This window comes from Leucoraja erinacea, chromosome 2 (assembly GCF_028641065.1).
Source record: "Leucoraja erinacea ecotype New England chromosome 2, Leri_hhj_1, whole genome shotgun sequence".
NCBI classification, from domain to species: Eukaryota; Metazoa; Chordata; class Chondrichthyes; order Rajiformes; family Rajidae; genus Leucoraja; species Leucoraja erinaceus.
The window spans coordinates 59,784,684-59,809,803 of NC_073378.1; the positions used below are offsets into that span (position 1 = coordinate 59,784,684).

A 25,120-nucleotide genomic window follows, 5' to 3' on the forward strand; every position below is an offset into this window, starting at 1 on the left:
GTAGATTGAACCATTCTGAAACAAATATAAAATAATCTTACTTTGATGACCTGAAATTAAAGCATATAATTAGTTAGTTACCCAATTGTAGCTAATTTCAAACTTCAATGACTAGATCTAAACACCTATCCATTTCTTAATAAATGATTAACATTTTTAAATAGCCTAAGTGTCCAAATAATATTCATAAATAATTCACAATAAAACATGATTTTTAAATCTCATTTACATTAATTTATAGGCCAAATGGAAAGAATTTAGTGTTCAATTGCTGTAAATTAAAGTCAATTTAAATCAGCTTTCTAGTGGGATCCTGTGAACGCGCTGGTTTAGAACGTTCACATTGCGGTGGATTTGTGCCCTCAAATGCCCAGAAAAATACTGCGGGATATAATGGGCCAAAAATGAGCTACTCGCAATATTAAACTTTGTATAAAGGGATCTTAAGAAGCCCTTTTTAATGTAAAAATAAATAGCCTACCTTCTGTTGTCTGCTCTATGCGATCCTGACGGCTGCCGGTGGTCGCGGGTTTAGAGATTGATTTTTAAACTACTGTTACTATTATACAAGGCCTTTAAAACTAATAATAGCTTTTGCGACGGGGTCTTCCAGCGATTTTTCGTTAATAATTAACTAGGCTGAACATCTTCGATTGGAACAGCCTAGAGAAAATCGCTTTTTAAACCCGCCCCCCCCCCCCCCCCCCTCTAAACGGCGCCAAAATCGCGCACACGGGCTGGGACAGATTTTCAGCGACGCTTCAGGTACGCTTTGCAACATACCTACTGATATAGGTTAATCTTCGGCTCATCTGTCCACAATACCTTTTTCCAGGACTGTAGTTGCTCTTTTAAGTACTTCCTATTTTTTGGCGGCTAACCAGTGGTTTGCATCTTGCAGTGTAGCCACTGTATTTCTATTCATGAAGTCTTCTGCGGACAGTGGTCTTTGACAAATCCACACCTGAAGAGTTTTTCTGATCTGTTGGACAGGTGTTTGGGGGTTTTTCTTTATTATAGAGAGAATTCTTCTGTCATCAGCTGTGGAGGTCTTTTTTGGCCTGCCAGCCCCTTTGCGATTAGTAAGCTCACCAATGCGCTCTTTCTTCTTAATGATGTTCGAAACAGTTGAATTTGGTAAGCCTAAGGTTTGGCTGATGTCACTAACAGTTCTGTTCTTGTTTCTCAGTCTCATAATGGTTTCTTTGGCTTTCATTGGCACAACTTTGGTCCTCATGTTGATAAACAGCAATAAAAGTTTCCAAAGGTGATGGAAAGATTGGAGGAAAGACTCGGTGCTGAGAGCTCTCGTGTACCTGCATTAAGGAGACAATTAAACACACCAGAGCAATCAAAAATGTCTGTGAAGCCATGTGTCCCAAACATTATGGTGCCCTGAAATTGGGGGAAGCTATGTATAAACGCAGCTGTAATTTCTACATGGTGAAACCAGATTGTATAAAAAAATACCCTTTAATAAAATCTGACAATGTGCACTTTAACCACATGTGATTTTTTTCTATTACAAATCTCAAATTGTGGAGTACAAAGACGAGTTAATAAATTATGGGTCTTTGTCCCAAACATTATAGAGGGGGCTCTATAATGATATCGCTGGTTTCTGCTCTGGACTGCATTACTTGGACAACCAGAATGCATACATCAGGCTGTCCATCAACTATAATTGGGCGTCTAAAACCAACTCGTCATCAGATTCTGAGAACTGGGTCTCTACTTGCTCCTATGCAACAGAATCCTCAACTTCCTCAGCGGCAGATTTCAATCAATACAGATTGACAACAGCATCACCTTCACACTGATCATCAGCACTGGGGCACCACAAACATGTGTGCTGAGTTCCCTGCTCTACTCCCCCTGCACCAATGACGTCGCAGACACGATTGCAGCAGATCATTAAATTTGCTGATGATTCTAGTGTCATTGGACGAATAACAGGTAATAACGAGTCAGAGTACAGGCGGGTGATGGATAATCTTGTTGATTAGTGCCAGAACACCAGTCTTGCTCTTAACATTAGCAAAATCAAGAAGCTGATTATTAACTTCAGGAATGGAAAGCCAAAGGTCAATTAACTCATTGTCTTCTACAAGATGGTGGTGGAGAGAGTCAACTTACAAAATTCTTAAGGGGTTGGACAGGCTAGATGCAGGAAGATTGTTCCCCATGTTGGGGAAATCCAGGACAAGGGGTCACAGCTTAAGGATAAGGGGGAAATCCTTTAAAACCGAGATGAGAAAAAAACTTTTTTCACACAGAGAGTGGTGAATCTCTGGAACTCTCTGCCACAGAGGGTAGTTGAGGCCAGTTCATTGGCTATATTTAAGAGGGAGTTAGATGTGGCCCTTGTGGCTAAAGGGATCAGAGGGTATGGAGAGAAGGCAGGTACGGGATACTGAGTTGGATGATCAGCCATGATCATATTGAATGGCGGTGCAGGCTCGAAGGGCCGAATGGGCTACTCCTGCACCTAGTTTCTATGTTTCTAACAACTTCATGTTCTGAGGTAGGTAAATCTCTGAACATCTGTCTTGGCACATTGATGAAATCGCAAAGAAAGCTCTGGTAAACATCTACCTCAGAAGTTTAAAGAAATCTGTCATGTTGCTGAATATTCACTTTTACAAGTGTATAGTGGAGCACATATCATGGCCTGATTTAGCAATTTGAATGCTCAAGAAAGAAGGGAGCCGCAAAACGTGGACGGTGATTGGTACATTTTTAGTACTGACCTCCCTAACATTGAAGTGATCTACAGGAAGTGCTAACAGAAGAAACTTAAGAAGAGATTTGTGAAGATGTGACCAAAGAGGTTGGAAACATAGAAACAGAGAAAAATAGGTGCAGGAGTAGGCCATTCGGCCCTTCAAGCCATTCAATATGATCATGGCTGATCATCTCAAATCAGTACTTCATTCATGCTTTTTCCCCATATTCCTTGATTCCTCTCTGAGTGAAGATGTTTTTCCTCATCTCAGTCCTAAATGGCCTCCTCCTTATTCTTAAACTGTGACCCCTGGTTCTGAACTTCTCCAACATTTTTCCTGTATCTAGCCAGTCCAATCCTTTAAGAATGTTATATGTTTCTATAAGAAATCCCTCTCATCCTTCTAAATTCCAGTGAATACAAGCTCAGTGGACCCATTCTTTAATCATCTGTCAGTCCCACCTTCCCGGGAATTAACCCGGTTGATGAGGACAGAACTGTAGACATTGTTAATATGGATTTCAACAGGGCATTTGACAAGGTTCCGCATGGTAGGCTGCTCTGGAAGATTAGATTGTATGTGACCCAAGGAGAGATAGCTGAATGGGCAGAAAATTGACTTCATGGAAGGAAGCAGAGGGTATGGCGGGAGGTTGTTTTTCGGACTGGAGGCCTGTGACTAATGGTGCTGGGCTTGTTGCTATTTGTCATCTATATCAATAATTTGGATGAAGACTTGCAAGGTATAACTACCAAGATTGTGGATGGTATTGTACGTAGTGAAGATTATTATCAAAAAATTACTGGTTGGTCAGGTGGACTGAGGAATGGTTGATAGAATTTAATACAGAGAAATGTGAGGTGGTTTGGGAAGTCTAACAAAGGCAAGATCTGCACAGTGAATGGTAAGGCTCTGGAGAGTGTTGTAGAGGGATCGAGGAGTCCAGGTACATAGTTCCTTGAAAGGCATCACTGGTAAATAGGGTGGTTAAAAAGGCTTTTGGCACATTGGGCTTCATCGAGTATTGAGTATAGAAGTTGTCTGATCATGTTATAGTTGTATGACACTGGTGAGGCCACATTTAGAGTATTGTGTTCAATTTTGGTCACTGTGTTATAGGAAAGACATTGTCAAGTTGGAAACGGTGCAGAGAAGATTTACAAGGATGCTGCCTGAACTTGAGGGTCTGAGTTATGGGGAGAGGTTGAGGAGGCTAGGACTTTATTCCTTAGAGTGCAGGAGTACAGGAGGATACGGGGTGATTTTAGAGGTTTACTAAGTCATTTGAGGAATAAATTGGTTAAATGCACAAGTCCTTTTGCCCCGGAGTACGGGAATCGAGAACTAGAGGACTTGGGGTTTGAGGTGAGGAGGGAGAGATTTAATAGGGACCTGAGGATGGATTTTACACAAAGGATGGTGGGTACATGGAATGAGCTGCTGGAGGAGGTAGTTGATGCATGTACTATCATAACATTCATGGGGCATTTGGACAGATACATGGATAGGATAGGTTTAGATGGTTATAGGCCAAGTGCAGGCAGGTGGGAGTAGTGCAGATGGGGCATGTAAGTTCAAGTGGGCAAGTTGGGCCAAAGGACCTGTTTGATTCTATGATGACTAAGTCACTATTTTCATCAAAGACCTACACCATTCTGGTCAAGTTAACTTTACCCTGCTACCATCGGACGAAAATACAGGAATCTGGGAACCGTGACCTCCCAGTTTAAAAAAAAAACTTTTTTCCATCAACATAAGGTTCTTGAACTACTCTGCTCTTACCACAACCCTGCCTCTATGCCAAACAACTGTGGACTTTGCACGACATGAATTGCTCTATGTACTTTTGCTTTTGCACTATCATGGTTATTTAACTTAGGATAATTGATAATTTATTGCATATTTATTTGTTGTATTGAATGTGTGTAAAGCAGTGGCAAGTAAGAATTTAATTGTTCCTGTTCATATCCGAAGCAATGACAAATAGACACTCTTGATCTTTATTCAATAAGAGATTCTCTTGTTAAATTACCAGCTAATAAATGTGTGACATCGGGAGTATCAAACATCGGTCGATTAATGCTGACGACATTCAGAGAAATCGGTATATCCTTGCAGAAGAAACATGAAGTTAGCATCTGGGTATGACAAATAGTTTGGAAGCCAAATAGCATGTTAATTTTCATTACAAGAGGAATGTAGTAGAAAAGTAAGGTTGTCTTGCCACAATTGTTAATCTTTTTGTTGAGATCACATTCAGAGTTCTTTATATTGTTTGGATCTTATTCAGGGAAAGATATATTGTGTTGTTCCGTACCTCTGAGCATTTGCAATGGTAATACATTGCCAGATTTTCATACAAACATCTGATACAGCCAGTCTCCAGGTATTGCAAGGGTTCAATTACTGAGAGCTGTCCTGAGAAGGGTCACCGTGGAGCAGCTGGTAGAGCTGCTAGCTCACTGCGTCAGACCTGGGTTCAATCCCGATCTTGAGTTCTGTCTGTGTGGAGTTTGCACATTCTCCGTGTGATCACATGGGTTTCCTCCAGGTGCTCTGGTTTCCTCCCACATCCCAAAGACAGGAGGATTTTAGGTTAATTGGCCACTGATGTGTAGGGAGTGGATGCAGTAGTTGGATAATAGCACTAGTGTGAATGTGTGATCAATGATTTGTGCGAACTCGATGGGCAGAAGGACCTGTTTCTATGCTTAACCTAAACTGTTCAAAAGCTGATTGGCCTGTGTCCGTGCTGTAATTGTTATATGGTTATATGGTTATAAAAAAAGTCAATTATGTACGTTTTCCATGGTAATTCATATTGCATTGACCCGTAAACACTTTGTATAATTTTATTTAATTCAGTAATTGCACACTATTAAATTATTCGGATATATGCTGTATCCAGTTTGTAATAAATACCATGAAACATGGATTTTTTATTATTATTAATAATGCCACTGTCAGTCATGCTTGAAAATTGTTTCAAAAAATGTGGGGGAGAATTTGCGTTAAGTTGGGTATTCACAAGTATGCCGTTTGGTGACTGGGGAGCCCTTGCAATTAGATCTAATGATAGGTAGATGGATCATCTGTCGACTACCACTAGTAACATTGTGATATTTTTGATCTATGATTATTGACTGTAATCCCTGGTCTGACCTTAAATGTGTGCTACGACACTGACAAGAGCAATGTTTAAGAAAGAATTGCAGATGCTGCAAAAATCGAAGGTAGATAAAAATGCTGGAGAAACTCAGCTGGTGAGGCAGCATCTATGGAGCAAAGGAATAGGCGATGTTTTGGGTCAAGACTCTTCAGAGACTTCTTCAGTCTGACGAGCAATTGTTAATTGTTACATTTGTAAAGTTGGTAAGAAAATTAAATTAATTGAGATTAATCTAAACTCAGTAGAAGTGCAATACATAGTATACATAATCTAAAAGGTGAAGAGAAACTCGAACTGCACTTGTTCTCAACAGCTGAGAACTATGATGCTAAATTTAACACTGGAGAATGAAGCATAACTGTTAGCGCCCCATGAAGATACACAATGAACAGAGTATTCGAGTAGGAACATGGCTTTGGGGTTGAATTGAGGTCTGGGAATTGTGAGATTGGATGAAAATGGAGACTTAGAATGTAACATAGAACAGTACAGCACAAGAACAGACTCTTTGACTTACAATGTCTGAACCACAGAATAGGCTAGATATTTGGAATAAATAGTTCACTTTCGGATTGGCAATCACTAGCTGATATTGTGCCATGGGGTTCAGTTCTGGAACATCAATTATTTACATTATCTATTAATGATTTGGTTGAAGGGACCACATTTTCTTATGATACAAAAATAGGTAGGTTAGCAAGTTGAGAGGAGGATGAAGTCAGGAAAAGGGATATAGATAGATTAGTTTAGTTTAGTGATACAGTGCGGGAACAGGCCCTTCGGTCCACTCAGTCTGCACCGAACAGCGATCCCTGCACATTAACACTACCCTACACGCATGAGGGATTTAACCTATTAATTAAGCCTATTAACCTAAGCCAATTAACCTACCAACCTGTACATCTCTTTGGTGTTGGAGGAAGCTGAAGATCTTAGAGAAAAACCACGTGGTCAGGGGGGGGGAGAACGTATAAACTCCGTCTAGACATCACGCATAGTCGGGATCGAACTCGGTTCTCCACCGTTGTAAGGCAGCAACTCTACCACTGTGCCACCGTGCTGCTCCAAATTGAATGGGTATGAATTAATTTAATTGGTCTAAAATTGATAAATGGAGAGCAATGTGGGGGAAAATATAAAGTAATCACTTTGGAAGGAAATTTGAAAAAGCAAATTGTCATTTATGAAATATTGTAGTACGTTGGTTCAGAAGAGAAGGCAAGTTGAACAATTTACCTTTGAGCCTGTAGATTTGTTTCCACTTTCACAGGATAAAAACCTATTTAAACAAATAGGCTGTGGGCCAAGCTTTTCCGTTCAAGTACGTGACCCAACTCATGGAACTACCTGAATTTTTAACATATTGTGTAAAAATATTATATAAATCATACCTGAAACTCGTCAAGACCAAAACTTGCACATTTTCTAAAAATATGAGAAAAACTTCCAGTTTTCCGAGTAGTTATTGTCCAATCAATGCACATTGAGGTCGGATGCAAATTGACCAATCCCGTGCTTTGTTTTATGGTTGCTAGGCAGCGAGGACCCTGGGATCATGGCTGCTTCCTAATTGCATCAAAACAATAACATGGTTTTGAAGGAATAAAGGTAATGCTAACCTTGCTGATCATTTTGTTTTTCAATTGATTTATCTTTATAAAGTTATGATGTGAACTGTTAAATAAAAATGATAAAAAACAAATGTAGAGCTAGGGTTAGGATTAGGGTTAGGGTCAGTCGGGTATTCAGTCGGTCGGTTAGTCTGTCAGTCGGGCTTGTCGGTAGGCTGATGGATGCTGTGGAGGATCAGTCGGGATGCCAGTGGGGGGTGAGTTTTGAGCCAGGCTGCCAGTGGGTGGTGAGAGTGGTCGGCCGAGCCGGGCCGCCGGTGGGTGGTGAGAGTGGCCGGGCCGCTGGTGGGTGGTGAGAGTGGCCGGGCCGCTGGTGGGTGGTGAGAGTGCCCGGGCCGCCGGTGGGTGGTGAGAGTGGTCGGCCGAGCCGGGCCGCCGGTGGGTGGTGAGAGTGGCCGGGCCGCCGGTGGGTGGTGAGAGTGGTCGGTCGGGTCGGGCCGCCGGTGGATGGTGAGAGAGGTCGGTCGGGCCGGGCCGCCAGTGGGTGGTGAGAGTGGCGGTGTCTGGTGAGAGTGGTCAGCCGGGCCAGGCCACCGGTGAGTGGTGAGAGTGGCCAGGCCGCCAGTGTGTGGTGAGATTAGTTGGTCGACCCGTGCTGCCAGTAGGTGGTGAGAGTGGCCGGGCTGCCGTTGGGTGGTGAGAGTGGCTGGCTGGGCCACCGGTGGGTGGTGAGAGTGGCCGAACTGCCGGTGGGTGGTGAGAGTGGCCGGGCCGCCGGTGGGCGGTGAGAGTGGTCGGCCGGGCTGGGCCGCCGGTGGGTGGTGGGAGTGGCCAGGCCGCCGGTGGGCGGTCCCAAAGCACCTCCGGCTCCAGTTGTGGGCAGCTCTGGAAGGTGGGCGAATTAGGATTAGGCATTTTCCTGTCAGTGGAAGATGCCTTAGCCTTCCCCCACTCTGCACACTGGCAGTCAGTGGGGTTCAGTAAACGGGGGAACCCAGAGGAACTGCCCTCACCCATTAATTAGGCTGGTTCCAGGACTGGACCTCTGCGGCAATCCCATTCAAAAAACACACTCACAATTATATTCATTATATTATTTTATATAATAAATTATACATAATTATGTTTAATTACAGCAGGGCTTGAAATTAACGGTTGCCCGGGTGCCAATGGCCACCTAACTTTTCACAATGGCGGGTGGTGACTAGTGGGGTACCGCAAGGCTCAGTACTGGGACCCCAGCTATTTTCAATATATATTAATGATCTGGATGAGGGAATTGAAGGCAATATCTCCAAGTTTGCGGATGACACTAAGCTGGGGGGCAGTGTTAGCTGTGAGGAGGATGCTAGGAGACTGCAAGGTGACTTGGATAGGCTGGGTGAGTGGGCAAATGTTTGGCAGATGCAGTATAATGTGGATAAATGTGAGGTTATCCATTTTGGTGACAAAAACAGGAAAGCAGACTATTATCTAAATGGTGGCCGATTAGGAAAAGGGGAGATGCAGTGAGACCTGGGTGTCATGGTACACCAGTCATTGAAAGTAGGCATGCAGGTGCAGCAGGCATTGAAGAAAGCGAATGGTATGTTAGCTTTCATAGCAAAAGGATTTGAGTATAGGAGCAGGGAGGTTCTACTGCAGTTGGACAGGGTCTTGGTGAGACCACACCTGGAGTATTGCGTACAGTTTTGGTCTCCAAATCTGAGGAAGGACATTATTGCCATGTGCAAAGAAGGTTCACCAGACTTATGAAGAAAGACTGGATAGACTTGGTTTATACTCTCTAGAATTTAGAAGATTGAGAGGGGATCTTATAGAAACTTACAAAATTCTTAAGGGGTTGGACAGGCTAGATGCAGGAAGATTGTTCCCGATGTTGGGGAAGTCCAGGACAAGGGGTCACAGCTTAAGGATAAGGGGGAAATCCTTTAAAACCGAGATGAAAAAATCTTTTTTCACACAGAGAGTGGTGAATCTCTGGAACTCTCTGCCACAGAGGGTAGTTGAGGCCAGTTCATTGGCAATATTTAAGAGGGAGTTAGATGTGTCCCTTGTGGCTAAGGGGATCAGAGGGTATGGAGAGAAGGCAGGTACGGGATACTGAGTTGGATGATCAGCCATGATCGTATTGAATGGTGGTGGAGGCTCGAAGGGCCGAATGGCCTACTCCTGCACCTAATTTCTATGATTCTATGTTTCTAACGTCCGGTCGGGCAACCTAAAAGTCGTGTAATTTTGCCCGGCTTGGCAAGCACCCGGGACACCTACCGTTCAACTCTGAACGGGGCCCCCCTCTTTATCTCTCTCTCTCTCTCTTTCTCTCTCTCTCTCTCTCTATCTGCCTCTCCATCTCCATCCGTGTCCGGGCCGCCGGTTCTACGCTCTCCATCCGCTCCTCATCCGCCGGCACGGCCAGCCGACTTGCACATGCGCACTGCCATGGCCAGCACATCCTCCCCCTGCACATGCGCACAACCACGGCCAGCACATCCTCCCCCTGCACATGTGCATAACCACGGCCAACACATCATCGGCTGCCCTGCACATGTGCACTGCCATGGCAACTGGTCGGCGCCGGGCACTTTCTCCCTCCCTTTGCATTGTGGGAGATCTGGCCGCCATTGCTGTCCGGTCGCCGGCTAGCAGCGACCGCTGAAAACCAACGCAAAATCACTTCCTGGAGCTGGAGTAACTCTTGCTTCTTGGTTTCCTGGTCCTCCAAAAATATTCCAAATGGAATTTAAACTGGAGATGGTGGAGGGTCCGCCACCAAACTCCAAACTGAACAATAACAGCACTTTATCTGTTTATTTTTTGTGTATATGGTCTATGGTATATAGACACACTGAACTTTTATCTCCTGTTCTGTATTTACATATTCTGTTGTGCTGCAGCAAGCAAGAATTTCAATGTCCTATCTGGGACACATGACAATAATTAGTTGCGTCTGGCGCGGCAACTATGGTAGGGTGAAGACTATTCCATGCTTTAATTGTGCGGGGAAACTCCATGGAGCAACCAGCATCTCTGGATAGAAGAAATTGGATGATGTTTCGGGTAGAGTACCTTCTTTAGACTCCCTCTGGTTTTAGTGTTTTTAATTTAATTTAAAGATACAGCATGGAAACAGGCCTTTCGGCCCACCGAGTCCACGCTGACCACCGTTCACCTGTACACTAGTTCTATCCCACACATTAGCGATGTAAGTCAAGAGTTTTATTCTCTCACGTCCCAGTTAGAACAATGAAATCCTTACTTGCAGCAGCACAACAGAATATGTAAACATAGTACACTGTAAACAATGCTATAAACGAGGAAACAAAACGGTGTATATTTATATATGAATATATAACTACATTAATATATATATATATATATATGTGTGTGTGTGTGTATATATATATATATATCCACACACACAATTTCCCTCTTGCGATTAATAAAGTTTTATCGTGTGTGTAGGAAGGAACTGCAGATGCTGGTTTAAACTGAAAGACACAAAAAGGTGGAGTAACTCAACAGGTCAGACAGAATCTCTGGACAAAAGGAAAATATTATGTTTTGGGTTGGGTCTGAAAAAGGTTCCTGCACACCTTTGGAATGTGGAAAGAAACAAGAACACCCGGAGAAAACCCATCTGGCACTTTTAGGCAGCGACTTTATGGCCAATATACTGCCCCATAGTCTTGAACTGAATTAAAACATACAGTAGCTGTAAAGGGGGACATAGCGTCACTTAGAGATTTAAGACTTAAAATTGATGGTTTCTTTTTTTTTAGTAACCAAAGTAATCAATGGATAATTTTTTGTGTGTTGGAAAACAAAATATAGTGGCACAACTGGTAGACTTGCTCCCTCACACGCCAGAGATCTGTGTTCGATCCTGTCCTCGGGCACTGTCTGTGTTGAATTTGCACATTCGTCCTGCAAGCATGTGGGTTTCCTCCCACATCCCAAAGACGCGTTGACGTGTCTCTGTAAAATTGCTCCTAATGTGTAGGGAGTGCGTGAGGATAGTGGGATAACAGAACTTGTGTGAATTGGGTAGACAAAAATGCTGGAGAAACTCAGCGGGAGAGGCAGCATCTATGGAGCGAAGGCAATAGACGACGTTTCGGGTCAAAACCCTTCTTCAGACTGATGTGAGGGTGAGGGGGACTGGAAGAAGAAAGGAAGAGGCGGAGACAGTGGGCTGAGGGAAAGCTGGGAAGGGGAGGAGAAAGCAGGGACTACCTGAAATTGGAGAAGTCAATGTTCATACAGCTGGGGTGTAAAATGCCCAAGCAAAATATGAGGTGCTGCTCCTCCAATTTACGGTGGGCCTCACTCTGGCCATGGAGGAGACCCAGGACAGAAAGGTCTGATTCGGAATGGGAGGGGGAGTTGAAGTGCTGAGCCAATAGACAATAGGTGCAGGAGTAGGCCAATCGGCCCTTCAAGCCATTCAATGTGATCATGGCTGATCATCCCCAATCAGTACCCCGTTCCTGCCTTCTCCCCATATCCTCTGACTCTGCTATCTTTAAGAGCCCTATCTAGCTCTCTCCTGAAAGTATCCAGAGAACCGGCCTCCACCGCCTTTTGAGGCAGAGAATTCCACAGACTCACAACTCTCTGTGAGAAAAAATGTTTTCCTCGTCTCCGTTCTAAATGGCTTGCCTCTTATTCTTAAACTGTGGCCCCTGGTTCTGGACTCCCCCAACATCAGGAACATGTTTCCTGCCTCTAACGTGTCCAAACCCTTACCAATCTTATATGTTTCAATAAGACCCCCTCTCATTGTTCTAAACTCGAGTGTACAAACCCAGCTCCATTCTCTCAGCATATAACAGTCCCGCCATCCCAGGAATTAACCTTGTAAACCTACGCTAAACCTACTCCCTCAATAGCAAGAACATTCTTCCCGGGAGATCAGGTTGGTTATTGCGAACCGAGCGGAGGTGTTGGGCGAAGCGATTGCCAAGCCTATGCTTGGTCTCACCGATGTAGAGCATCTGACACCTAGAGTAGTGGATGCAATAGATGAGGTTGGAGGAGGTGCAGGTGGACCTCTGCCACACCTGGAAAGACTGCTTGGATCCTTGAATGGAGTCAAGGGGGGAGGTAAAGCGACAAGTGTAGCATTTCCTGCGGTTGCAAGGGAAAGTTCCAGGAGTGGGGGTGGTTTAAGTGGGAAGGACGAATTGACCAGGGAGTTGCGGAGGGAGCGGTCTCTGCTGAAAGCCGACGAAAGCTGAAAGATGGGAAGATGTGGCCATTGGTGGGATCCCATTGGTAGGCAAAAAAGCTGGAGAAAATCAGCAGGTGAGGCAGCATCTATGGAGCGAAGGAATAGGCGACGTTTCGGGTCCAGACCCTTCTTCAGACTGATGTTGAGACCCTTCTTCAGACAGAGGGGGGGGGGGGGGGGGGGAACGGGAAACGGGAAAAGGAAAGGAAGAGGTGGAGACGGGCTGTGGGAAAGCTGGGAATGGGAGGGGAAGGAGGGAGAATGGAAGGACTACCTGAAATTGGAGAAGCCAATGTTCATACCGCTGGGGTGTAAACTACCCAAGCGAAATATGAGGTGCTGTTCCTCCAATTTGCGGTGGGCCTCACACTGGCCATGGAGGAGGCCCAGGACAGAAAGGTAGGATTTGGAAAGGGAGGGGGAGTTGAAGTGCTGAGCCACCAGAAGATCAGGTTGGTTATTGCGAACCGAGCGGAGGTGTTGTGTGAAACGATCGCCAAGCCTGCGCTTGTTCTCACCGAGGTTGATCATACGCTGAATAATCCAACCACATTTTTGTTTGGAAGTGGAAAGAAATAATAGAAATTACATTCATTGCAACGTGTAAAAAGAGTTGAGAGATGTAATTTTGCTGCATGTGATTGTGGCATATATCATGTCTTGATTGGTGAATATGTTTAGTTTGTGACTTTATTTGAAGCCGAAATAATGTGAATGCTTCATTGAACATAATTACGACTGGTAACTACGCACCTCATCGGAGCACATTATTGCACGCCGTCTTAAAAGACCACCTAAACTGTCATTTGGCAACCTTAAAAGCTTCCCAGGTTGCCCGGCTGACAGAGGAAAAAAAAGTTAAGTGAGAGCCCTGTACAGTCGTATTCACAACTTATATATACAAGATTATATAATAATATATGATTTAAATACTGCAACATGGAAATAGGCTCCCCATGGTGTAATATGGGCATTGGACACTTGATGGCGCTTACTTTTTCGATCTCATTTTCTAATTAGTTTAATTAATTAAAGTGCAACATTTGGCACTGACGAGTTATAACCCATCTCAATTATATTTTCATCTAAATCTGTGCAAAATTTCATGTAGTTCTGAGACATAGGTCACGGAAGTTGATTTCTAGACACATTTTTGATGCTCGGCCCTCAGCCTATTGTTGCAGTCTTGTTTAATACTGGTCTGTATTCAGATTAGATCTGCTGTTGACCATTGGTTAGGATGACTGTTTGCAAGCCATTGTAAAGGGCACAATGGATGGATTTGAAGTAGACACTAAAGCACACAGCCACAAGATTCATCAGACGTAGCTCTCACGGTGTCATAATGGAGCATGAGTGTACAGAAGTCAAAATGGTCCAGTGAAAATGTTCTGAAGTTGGATGTTTTCTGAGGTTAAGGCTTGTTCATCAACTGTGAAGCACCTACAATAAATACTTTGTAATTGGAGAATGTGGTGAAAGCACAGATGAGTACTGCAGATCTTAATAAATAGGTAATACTTGATTTGTTGGCAGTCCTAAAAGTGGATACATCTCCAGGATTGAATGTGATCTGTCTCATAGTGCTGTAGGAGGCAAGGGACGAGATTGCTGAGACTGAGATTTTTAAATATTCACTGGACACAAATGAGATAGCAGATTACTGGAGTACTGGTTCCTCTTTTCAAGAAAAGCAACAGGGAGGAGCCTGGAAGGACATGGACCAAACATGGGCAGATGGGACGAGCGTAGATGGAACATCTTGATTGGTATGGGCAAGTTGAGCTTAACGAACCTGTGCTCTCTGAGATCCTGCTTGACCAATATGATAACGTTCAGTACTTAAAAAACAGACAACTCACAAAAACGTTAGGTAAACCAACTCAAGCTTTACTGATCATCTGCCGGCAGAAGTGACAAGGATACACCAGTCAAGTAAGCAACAGACACTTGACTTCCCCGCGCCACCACTTCAATGAACAAAGATTTGCACGGTGTTTTATACTGTGTGCCACTTAGTCACATTCCAATGATGTTAGTCATGGTTACAAGATGCAGCCAATATACGTCACTACAGGAAGAGTCTGAGCTTGTCTCTTATCAGTTGGTTGTCTCTTATCAATTAGTAGACACATTTCAAAGGCATCCTATCAGCTGGTACTTTCAGGACAAGACATTTCAAAGGCATCGGTCTCTTATCAGACGGTACTTTCAGGACGAGACATTTCAAAGGCATCGGTCATTAGGGCTCTCACTTAACTTTTTTTCTCTGTTGCCAGCCGGGCAACATTGGCAGCTTTTCAGGTTGCCAAATGACAGTTTAGGTGGTCATTTAAGACGGCTTGGATGACGCGTGCGATAGTGTGCTCGGACGAAGTGCGTAGTTACCAGCCAGAATTATGCTCAATGAAGCATTCGCATATTATTTCTGCTTCAAATAAAGTCACAAACTAAACATATTCACCAATCAAGACATGATATATACCACAATGCCATGCAGCAAAATTATAATACAGTATCTCAACTCTTACACATTGCAATTAATGCAATTTATATTATTTCTTTCCACTTCCAATCAAAAATGTGATTGGATTATTCAGTGTATGATCAACCTGTGTCAATATATCCTGGACCATGGTAACATATATGCTTAACCATGCACACTACAGATTGATGCAAGCATCTTTCTGTGAAGAACCGAAAATTATCATGACATGGCCATAGCATGGGTCATTATTGCTATTGTTACATAAACACTCTCGCTTCCCACATAATTTATCCACAACAAAATATACAGGTTGCAAGGAAATTTCTAAAGGCATTTTATGATAATAGCTGACAGGTTAAACATTTCACTAACTGACAAAAGATGGCCAAAGGACATAACTGCAGCAAATGTTCTTTTGGTAATATGTTTAAAGGTGTCAAAACGCCACATTACCGGACATTCAGATTAGATGTGTTGTGAACATCAATTCAGAGCATTGATTTGGCATTAAAATGAATTCTGTAATAACGTGCCAACGGTAGCAATGACAATTGAACACTGCGGTTTTTAATGTTTCACGTGTTCACAATTTAATTAATCCATCTTTATGGATTAAAACAAATAATAACCTTGGGAATTAAAACACATTTGATTGCATTCGGTTATCAAACATAGTCAATGATTGCTCTGAAGACATTTCCAGTGCAGGGGGGGATCCAGGGGGATCAGTACTGGATGAATAGTGAGATCACTACAGGATGGATGGGAGGAATCGGGGTAGGAAAAATGGAGGGGGGGGGGGGGGGTCAGTACAGGATGGATCGGGAGATCAGTGCAGGATGAATGAGCTGATCAGTACAGGATGAATGGGGGTAGCAGTGCAGGATGGATGAGAAGGGGGGTCAGTAGAGGATGAGTTGGGGGACCAGTGTAGGATGGATGGGAGGTGGCAGGAGAATCAATGCGAGATGGATAGGGAGATCAGTGCAGGATGAATAGATGGGGGGTGGGGGTGGGGAGGGGAGCACAGGGGATATCAGTGAGGACTGAATAGAGGCGGGTATGGGGATCAGTGCGGGATGGAGATGAGAGGGATAGACAGAGTTGACGTGGAAAAGCTTTTCCACTGAGAGTAGGGAAGATTCAAACAAGGGGACATGACTTGAGAATTAAGGGACTGAAGTTTAGGGGTAACATGAGGGAGAACTTCTTTACTCAGAGAGTGGTGGCTGTGTGTAATGAGCTTCCAGTGAAGGTGGTGGAGGCAGGTTCGTTTTTATCATTTAAAAATAAATTGGATAGTTATATGGACGGGAAGGGAATGGAGGGTTATGGTCTGAGTGCAGGTATATGGGATTAGGGGAGAATATGTGTTCGGCACGGACTAGAAGGGTCGAGATGGCCTGTTTCCGTGCTGTAATTGTTATATGGTTATTATATGGTTATATGGAGAGGTGGGGTCCCAGGATAAGGGGTGGAGGGGGTTGTACGAGAGAGAGAAAGAGGAGGTGGGGGGGGGGGAAGGAAGGTCAGCGCTCCTCGGACAACACCGGCATCATTGCCCAGCTGCCTTAGCCGTTCCAGTCCACCGCCAAGTGCCGCCGCCAAAGGGGGAGGAGGCATTTGGGATCTCCTCGCCACCACCGCCTCCCCTCCTCCACCAGCCAGCAGGACGGTGCGGGGCCGTGCGGTAAAATGCTTCAGACGGTGGAAGGGGGCCTCCCCCTTCCTCCTCCCCTCCTCCCGGCCTCAGAGTACGGGAGGGTTTGTTTTGAAGGCAGTTATCGCCGATGGCGGAGTGGCAGGCAGAGGCCGCAATGAGGGCGGGCGGGGTGCGGGAGGAGGTGGAGTCGCCGCCGACCCGAAACATCACTTATTCCTTTTCTCCAGAGGTGCTGCCTGACCCGCTTGGTTACGCCAGTTTTTTGTGTCTATATTCGGTATAAACCAGTATCTGCAGTATCAAGCTGGGCAAAAATGACACGGCTTTTAGGTTGCCCGGCGGGACTTTAGGTGGCCATTGGCAACAGGGCAACCATTAATTTCGAGCCCTGGTCATTTTCTCAATATACATCAACCTGAGACAAGCCTGGGCTTGAATCTTTCTCTTACTTTTCAACTAGAGAAAGCCTGCTTGAGACGAAATATAAGCTTCAACCTACAGTCAAGTATTCCACTATGGATCTTTTATATATTTAAAAGCATATAACCTTTTCAAATATGATTGAATTCTTTGAGGTTACGGAGTATATTGAGCAGGATAGAAGATCTGATTTATATGAACTTTACGTGAACATAAAGCCTTTGATAAGATACAACATGGGAGGTTGGTTCTAAAGGTTAGGGCCTTTAGGATTCAGGATAAGTCGGGAAACTGGATATGAAAATAGCTTAGCAATACGAAACATAGGAGGTGGTGGAGGTTTGTTTATTGTGATCGGATGGTTTTGACATAGTATGCCACAATGATCAGTGCTGAGGGCTTTGTAATACATGTGAATGAGTTGGATGTGGAAGACAAGAACAGTAAGTTTGCAGATGACAGAAAGATTTATGTCATTTTTGATAGTGTGGAAATAATTCTTGCGTTGCACAGAGATATTGATCTTGTGGTGAAATGGACTGAAAAATGGTAGGTGGAGTTGAATCCATAGAAACATAGAAATTAGGTGCAGGAGTAGGCCATTCGGCCCTTCGAGCCTGCACCGCCATTCAATATGATCATGGCTGGTCATCCAACTCAGTATCCCGTACCTGTCTTCTCTCCATACCCTCTGATCCCCTTAGCCACAAGGGCCACATCTAACTCCCTCTTAAATATAGACATCCCTCTTAAATATGACATCCCAGGAATCAGTCTGGTGAACTTTCTCTGCACTCCCTCTATGGCAATAATGTCCTTCCTCAGATTTGGAGACCAAAACTGTACGCAATACTCCAGGTGTGGTCTCACCAAGACCCTGTACAACTGCAGTAGAACCTCCCTGCTCCTATACTCAAATCCTTTTGCTATGAAAGCCAACATACCATTCGCTTTCTTCACTGCCTGCTGCACCTGCATGCCTACTTTCAATGACTGGTGTACCATGACACCCAGGTCTCGCTGCATCTCCCCTTTTCCTAGTCGGCCACCATTTAGATAATAGTCTGCTTTCCTGTTTTTGCCACCAAAATGGATAACCTCACATTTGTCCACATTATACTGCATCTGCCAAACATTTGCCCACTCACCCAGCCTATCCAAGTCACCTTGCAGTCTCCTAGCATCCTCCTCACAGCTAACACTGCCCCGCAGCTTAGTGTCACCCGCAAACTTGGAGATATTGCCTTCAATTCCCTCATCCAGATCATTAATATATATTGTAAATAGCTGGGGTCCCATCACTGAGCCTTGCGGTACCCCACTGGTCACTGCCAGCCATTGTGAAAAGATCCCGTTTACTCCTACTCTTTGCTCCCTGTTTGCCAGCCAGTTCTCTATCCACATCAATACTGAACCCCCAATGCCCAATGTGCTTTAAGTTTGTATACTAATCTCTTATGTGGGACCTTGTCGAAAGCCTTCTGGAAGTCTATATACACCACATCCACTGGTTCTCCCCTATCCACGATACTAGTTACATCCTCGAAAAATTCTATAAGATTCGTCAGACATGATTTACCTTTCGTAAATCCATGCTGACTTTGTCCAATGATTTCACCACTTTCCAAATGTGCTGCCATCCCATCTTTAATAACTGACTCTAGCAGTTTCCCCACTCCCGATGTTAGACTAACTGGTCTGTAATTCCCCATTTTTCTCTCCCTCCCTTCTTAAAAAGTGGGGTTATGTTTGCTACCCGCCAATCCTCAGGAACTACTCCAGAATCTAAAGAGTTTTGAAAGATTATTACTAATGCATCCACTATTTCTGGAGCTACTTCCTTACGTACTCTGGGATGCAGCCTATCTGGCCCTGGGGATTTATCGGCCTTTAATCCATTCAATTTACCCAACACCACTTCCCGACTAACCTGGATTTCACTCAATTCCTCCAACTCCTTTGACCTGCTATTTCCGACAGATTATTTATGTCTTCCTTAATGAAGACGGGACCAAAGTAGTTATTCAATTGGTCCGCCATATCCTTGTTCCCCATGATCAACTCACCTGTTTCTGACTGCAAGGGACCTACATTTGTTTTAACTAATCTCTTTCTTTTCACATATCCAGACTGGTGATTTTGGGAGTGTCAATGAGGTTCAGACATACAACATGAATCATAGGCTCTTGAGGAGCATTGGGGAACAGAGAGACCTTGAAGTACAAGTCCGTTGGTTCTGGTGGCAATGGCCTCTTCGTAACAGTTCAGTTATGAAGAGAGACCGGAGAAGCTAGGTCTTTGAGTTGCTCTAAGTAGCTCTACAATAAAACAAAGTACTGGAGTAACTCATCAAGTCAGGCAGCACCTTCCAACATTCCATCCCTTCATGGTACCCTCTCTGGATCTTTTTTATTTCCAACTGCCCCCTCATACCAACCTCGTGACCATGACCCCATGGATGAATACCAAACCAGGTTGCCATGATCTCATCACTTCTGGCTACCTCCCCTCCACATCTTACATCTCCTTTTATCTCCTTCCCAAAATCCACAATAAGGACTGCCTTGGCAAATCCATTGTTTCTGCCATCGCCTCCCCCACCGCCATCTCCAAATACCTCGATTCTATCATTTCCAGTCAATTCTGACCTGCATTTGCGATAATGAAAGATTGATGTCATTGTTGATAGTGTGGAAGTAATTCTTGCGTTGCACAGAGATATTGATCTTGTGGTGAAATGGACTGAAAAATGGTAGGTGGTGTTGAATCCTGACTGGTGAGGTCATGCATTTGAGACAATGTGGTCTTCAATGATTCTGAAGAAGGGTCCCGACCTGAAATGTCACGTATCCATGTACTCAGATTCAGATTCACATTCTAACTTTATTGTCATTGTGCAGTGTACAAGTACAGAGACAACAAAATGCAGTTAGCATCTCACCCCGAAGTGCGAACACAGAATAATGGAACAGTAAAAATATATATATGTATATACAGTAGCAGTAGTTCGGGGGGGGGGGGGGGGGGGGGGGGGAGATAAGTCACTGGGGGAAGGTAAACAATCTGTGGTTGGGGTGATGCTACGCCCCTTTTGCAGACATCACTTGCTCTGGACAGACTCAATGGAGGGGAGTGAGGAACCGGTGATGCGTTGGGCAGTTTTCAACACCCTCTGCAGTGCTTTCCGGTCGGAGACAAAGCAGCTGCCATACCATACTGTGATACAGTTAGTAAGGATCCTCTCGATGGCGCAGCGGTAGAAGTTCACCAGAATCTGAGGAGACAGATGGACCTTCTTGAGTTTCCTCAGGAAGAAGAGACGCTGGTGAGTCTTCTTGACCAGTGTTGAGGTATTGTGGGTCCAAGCGAGGTCATCAGAAATGTTGACCCCCAGAAACCTGAAGCTGGAAACACGTTCCACCTCCTTCCCATTAATAAGGATGGGGGTGTGTGTGCCACCCCTAGACCTTCTGTAGTCCACAATGAGCTCCTTAGTCTTCTTGGTGTTAAGGGCGAGGTTGTTGTCAGCGCACCATGCTGCTTGGAGCTGGACCTCCTCCCTATAGGCCGACTCATCGTAGTCGCTGATGAGGCCAAAGGTAAAAGTTAAAATAAGGCATGCACAAGAGGCCAAAATTGAAGAAAATACATTGCTAGGAGGGTTATCGTGCTGGATAATTGGCAACAATGGGAATTTGGGGAATTATTTAAGGATACAAAGTAAATTTAAGGATTTGTTTAACTGGGAGCCAACACTGATTAGGGAATGCGGGTGATGGATGAACATCACATTGTACAAATAAGGATATGAATGCAAGAATTGTTAATGACCGTTTAAGATGGGAAGATGTGAAAGATGGGAAGCAGGCCAGAAATTGATTAAAGTACAGACATAGAAAACTGCAGACGCTGGAATCTTGATCAACAAGCAAAGTGCTGGAGGCTCCGCCCTCCGCTTCACTCCGCCCTCTCCCACCTTGACAACAGAGACACTTATGTAAGAATGCTGTTCAGCGATTACAGCTCAGCATTCAACACCATTATTCCATCAAAACTGATCACCAAACTCGGTGGAACCTGGGCATCGACCCCTCCCTCTGCAACTGGATACTGGACTTTCTAACCAACAGACCCCAGTCTGTGAGGTTAGACACGTTAAGCACACCTCTTCAACCCTCTCCCCTGAACACCGGCGTTCCTCAGGGCTGTGTGCTGAGCCCCCCCCTCTACTGCCTCTTCACCTATGACTGCACACCTGTACATGGTACTAACACCATCATCAAGTATGCAGATGATACAACGGTGATTGGCCTCATCAGCAACAACGATGAGCTGGCCTACAGGGAGGAGGTCCAGCACTTAGCAGCATGGTGCGCTGACAACAACCTGGCCCTTAACTCCAAGAAGACCAAGGAGCTCATTGAAGACTTCAGGAAGTCCAGAGGCGTCACGAACACCCCCATCCACATGAACGGGACGAAGGTGGAACGTGTTTCTAGCTTCAGATTCCTGGGAGTCAACATCTCCGATGACCTCTCTTGGACCCACAATACCTCTACTCTGATCAAGAAGGCTCATCAGCGTCTCTTCTTCCTGAGAAGACTGAAGAAGGTCCATCTGTCTCCTCAGATCCTGGTGAACTTCTACCGCTGCACCATCGAGAGCATCCTTACCAACTGCATCACAGTATGGTATGGCAACTGCTCTGTCTCCGACCGGAAGGCATTGCAGAGGGTGGTGAAAATTGCCCAACGCATCACCGGTTCCACGCTCCCCTCCATTGAGTCTGTCCAAAGCAAGCGCTGTCTGCGGAGGGCGCTCAGCATCGCCAAGGACTGCTCTCACCCCAACCATGGACTGTTTACCCTCCTACCATCCGGGAGGCGCTACAGGTCTCTCCGTTGCCGAACCAGCAGGTCGAGGAACAGCTTCTTTCCGGCGGCTGTCACTCTACTAAACAACGTACCTCGGTGACTGCCAATCAAACCTACAAACCTATACATCTTTGGAGTGTGGGAGGAAACCGGAAATAGAAACATATAAACATAGAAAATAGGTGCAGGAGGAGGCCATTCGGCCCTTCGAGTCAGCACCGCCATTCATGATGATCATGGCTGATCGTCCCGTATCAATAGCCCGTGCCTGCCTTCTCCCCATATCCCTTGACTCCACTAGCCCCTAGAGCTCCATCTAACTCTCTCTTAAATCAATCCAGTGATTTGGCCTCCACTGCCCTCTGTGGCAGGGAATTCCATAAATTCACAACTCTCTGGGTGAAAACGTTTTTTCTCACCTCTGTCGTAAAATGCCAGGATAACAGCCTCCTCTTGAACATCAAAAAAACGAAGGAGCTGATCATGGACTTTAGGAGGGCACATCATCCGAGGACGTACACTCCATTGAGGATAAATGGGGATCCTGTGGATAGGGTGAACTGTTTCAAATATCTGGGAGTCCACATCTCTGAGGATATGACATGGGCATCACACGCCTCAGCACTCGTGAGTAAGGCAAGGTAGCGCCTTTACCACCTCAGGCAATTGAGGAAATTCAGAGTGTCTCCGAGGATCCTCCAGTGCTTCTACGCAGCGGCGGTGGAAAGCATCTTGTCCGGGAACATTACCATCTGGTTTGGGAATTGCTCTGCCAAGGACAAGAAGGCTCTGCAGAGAGTAGTGCGTTCGGCCGAACGCACTATGGGAACTTCACTCACCCCCCTGCAGGAACTATACAACAGGAGGTGCAACTCCAGAGCAAACAAAATCATGGGAGACCCCTTCCACCCCTGCAACGGACTGTTCCAGCTGCTACGGTCAGGCAAACGCCTCCGTTGCCATGCGGTGAGAACGGAGAGGTTGAGGAGGAGTTTCTTCCCAGAGGCAATTCGGACTGTAAACGCCTATCTCACCAGGGACTAACTCTACAGAACGTTTTTCCTTCCATTATTTATTATGTAAAAGAATATGTGTGTTATGATTGTGTTTATAATTTGTTTGGTTGTTTTGTTGTTTGTCTTTTGCACAAAAGTCCGCGAGCATTGCCACTTTCATTTCACTGCACATCTCGTATGTGTATGTGACAAATAAACTTGACTTGACTTGACTAAATGACCTCCCCTTTATTCTAAGACTGTGGCCCCTGGTTCTGGACTCGCCCAACATTGGGAACATTTTTCCTGCATCTAGCTTGTCCAGTCCTTTTATAATTTTATATGTTTCTATAAGATATCCCCTCATCCTTCTAAACTCCAGTGAATACAAGCCTAGTCTTTTCAATCTTTCCTCATATGACAGTCCCGCCATCCCAGGGATCAATCTCGTGAACCTACGCTGCACTGCCTCAATCACAAGGATGTCCTTCCTCAAATTAGGAGACCAAAACTATACACAATACTCCGGATGTGGTCTCACCAGAGCCCTATACAACTGCAGAAGAACCTCTTTACTTCTATACTGAAAACCTCTTGTTATGAAGGCCAACATTCCATTAGCTTTCTTCACTGCCTGCTGTACCTGCACGCCAACTTTCAGTGACTGGTGTACAAGGACACCCAGGTCTCGCTGTACCTCCCCCTTACCTAACCTAACCCCATTGAGGTAATACTCTGCCCCCTTGTTTTTGCCGCCAAAGTGGTTAACCTCACATTTATTTATATGCGACAATATTAAATACCAGAGAATTTAAATATCAGAGAAAACCCACGCAGGTCACCAGGAGAACATACGAACTTCATACAGACAAGTACCCCATAGTCAGGATCGAACCTGCGTCTCTGACATTGTAAGGCACCAACTCTACCGCCGTGCCACCCTTAGCTCTGTCAATAAATTTCAACTATGCAAAATTTAGACTTACATTAATTTTGCTTTAATGAAACACTTGAGTTTCAGAATCCCCACACATTGACCATTTATTTGGGGATATGTGTGTTGATGGTCAAAATAAGAGTGTGTTGGAAACAGCAAAGGACAAAACATTTCTGCAATCATATTAAAAAATGTGTTTTTTTATGCACGAAAATAGGGAAAATCTTGAATAATACAGTTAAAGTTTCTGTGTTTTTCTAATAAGACGATTCATTGTGTATCAGAGCATTCCCTGCAAAAATGAAAAGTCTCAACCTACAGGGCAGGAGAGGACTAACAAAAACCAACTAAAGTGGAAAGAAAGCATGAGAAAGTAGACAATATAATTTGTGAATTTGTTTGTGCAATAACACATTTGAGGATCATATTGAATTAGGCAGGAGCCCATTTGTGAACAGTTTTCAAAATAACCTCAAGTGAAAACTCTTTTACAAATATTGCGTTGTGTCCTAAGCAAGAAGTGTTTCAGATGCCCAAATGTTTTGGTATATAATAATAATAATAATAATAATAATAATGTTTATTTAGATGGTTCTTATCTTTTGAATACAAGAAAATCATCACCAATTGTCTGTCATGAATGGCTTTCTGATTTTTATTCCAAAATCATTGTTCCAGGACATTGTGTTTGTCACTAACATTCTGTTAAATCTCATCGACCATTATTACATTTGCTTATCATGCTCCAAAGTGATAAAGTCTGCATGGTTATTGCCAGCAACTTTTCAATTGTTGTCCATAAATAACCAGCTATGTTCATTTGGGAATATTGAGAGGGGTAGCTTCAGGTTTTCTGTTGTACTTGAGTTTGACTTGATTGTACTTATGTATGGTATATCTGATCTGTTTGGATAGCATGCAAAACAAAGCTTTTCACTGTACTCGGTATACATGACAATATTAAATCTCAACCATATTGCAAAATGAAGCAACAACAATTTTTCTTTTGATTTCCAATTGCAGATAATGTTATCTGTTTAAAGA

At 44.3% G+C, this 25,120-nt stretch overlaps 1 protein-coding gene across 8 annotated transcripts in view; it reads left to right on the forward strand.

Annotated features, from left to right (window-relative positions):
* The window catches only part of grb10b (growth factor receptor-bound protein 10b), a 199,600-nt gene that overhangs the window by 27,556 nt on the left and 146,924 nt on the right, over window positions 1-25,120 (forward strand). For 2 of the 8 annotated variants that reach the window (XM_055657334.1, XM_055657364.1), the window contains exon 2: window positions 7,431-7,503. The exons of the other annotated variants lie outside the window; for them this stretch is intronic. The gene's annotated coding sequence lies outside the window, so the exon portion shown is untranslated. The remainder of the gene's footprint in view (window positions 1-7,430; window positions 7,504-25,120) is intronic. 8 annotated transcript variants of the gene reach the window in all.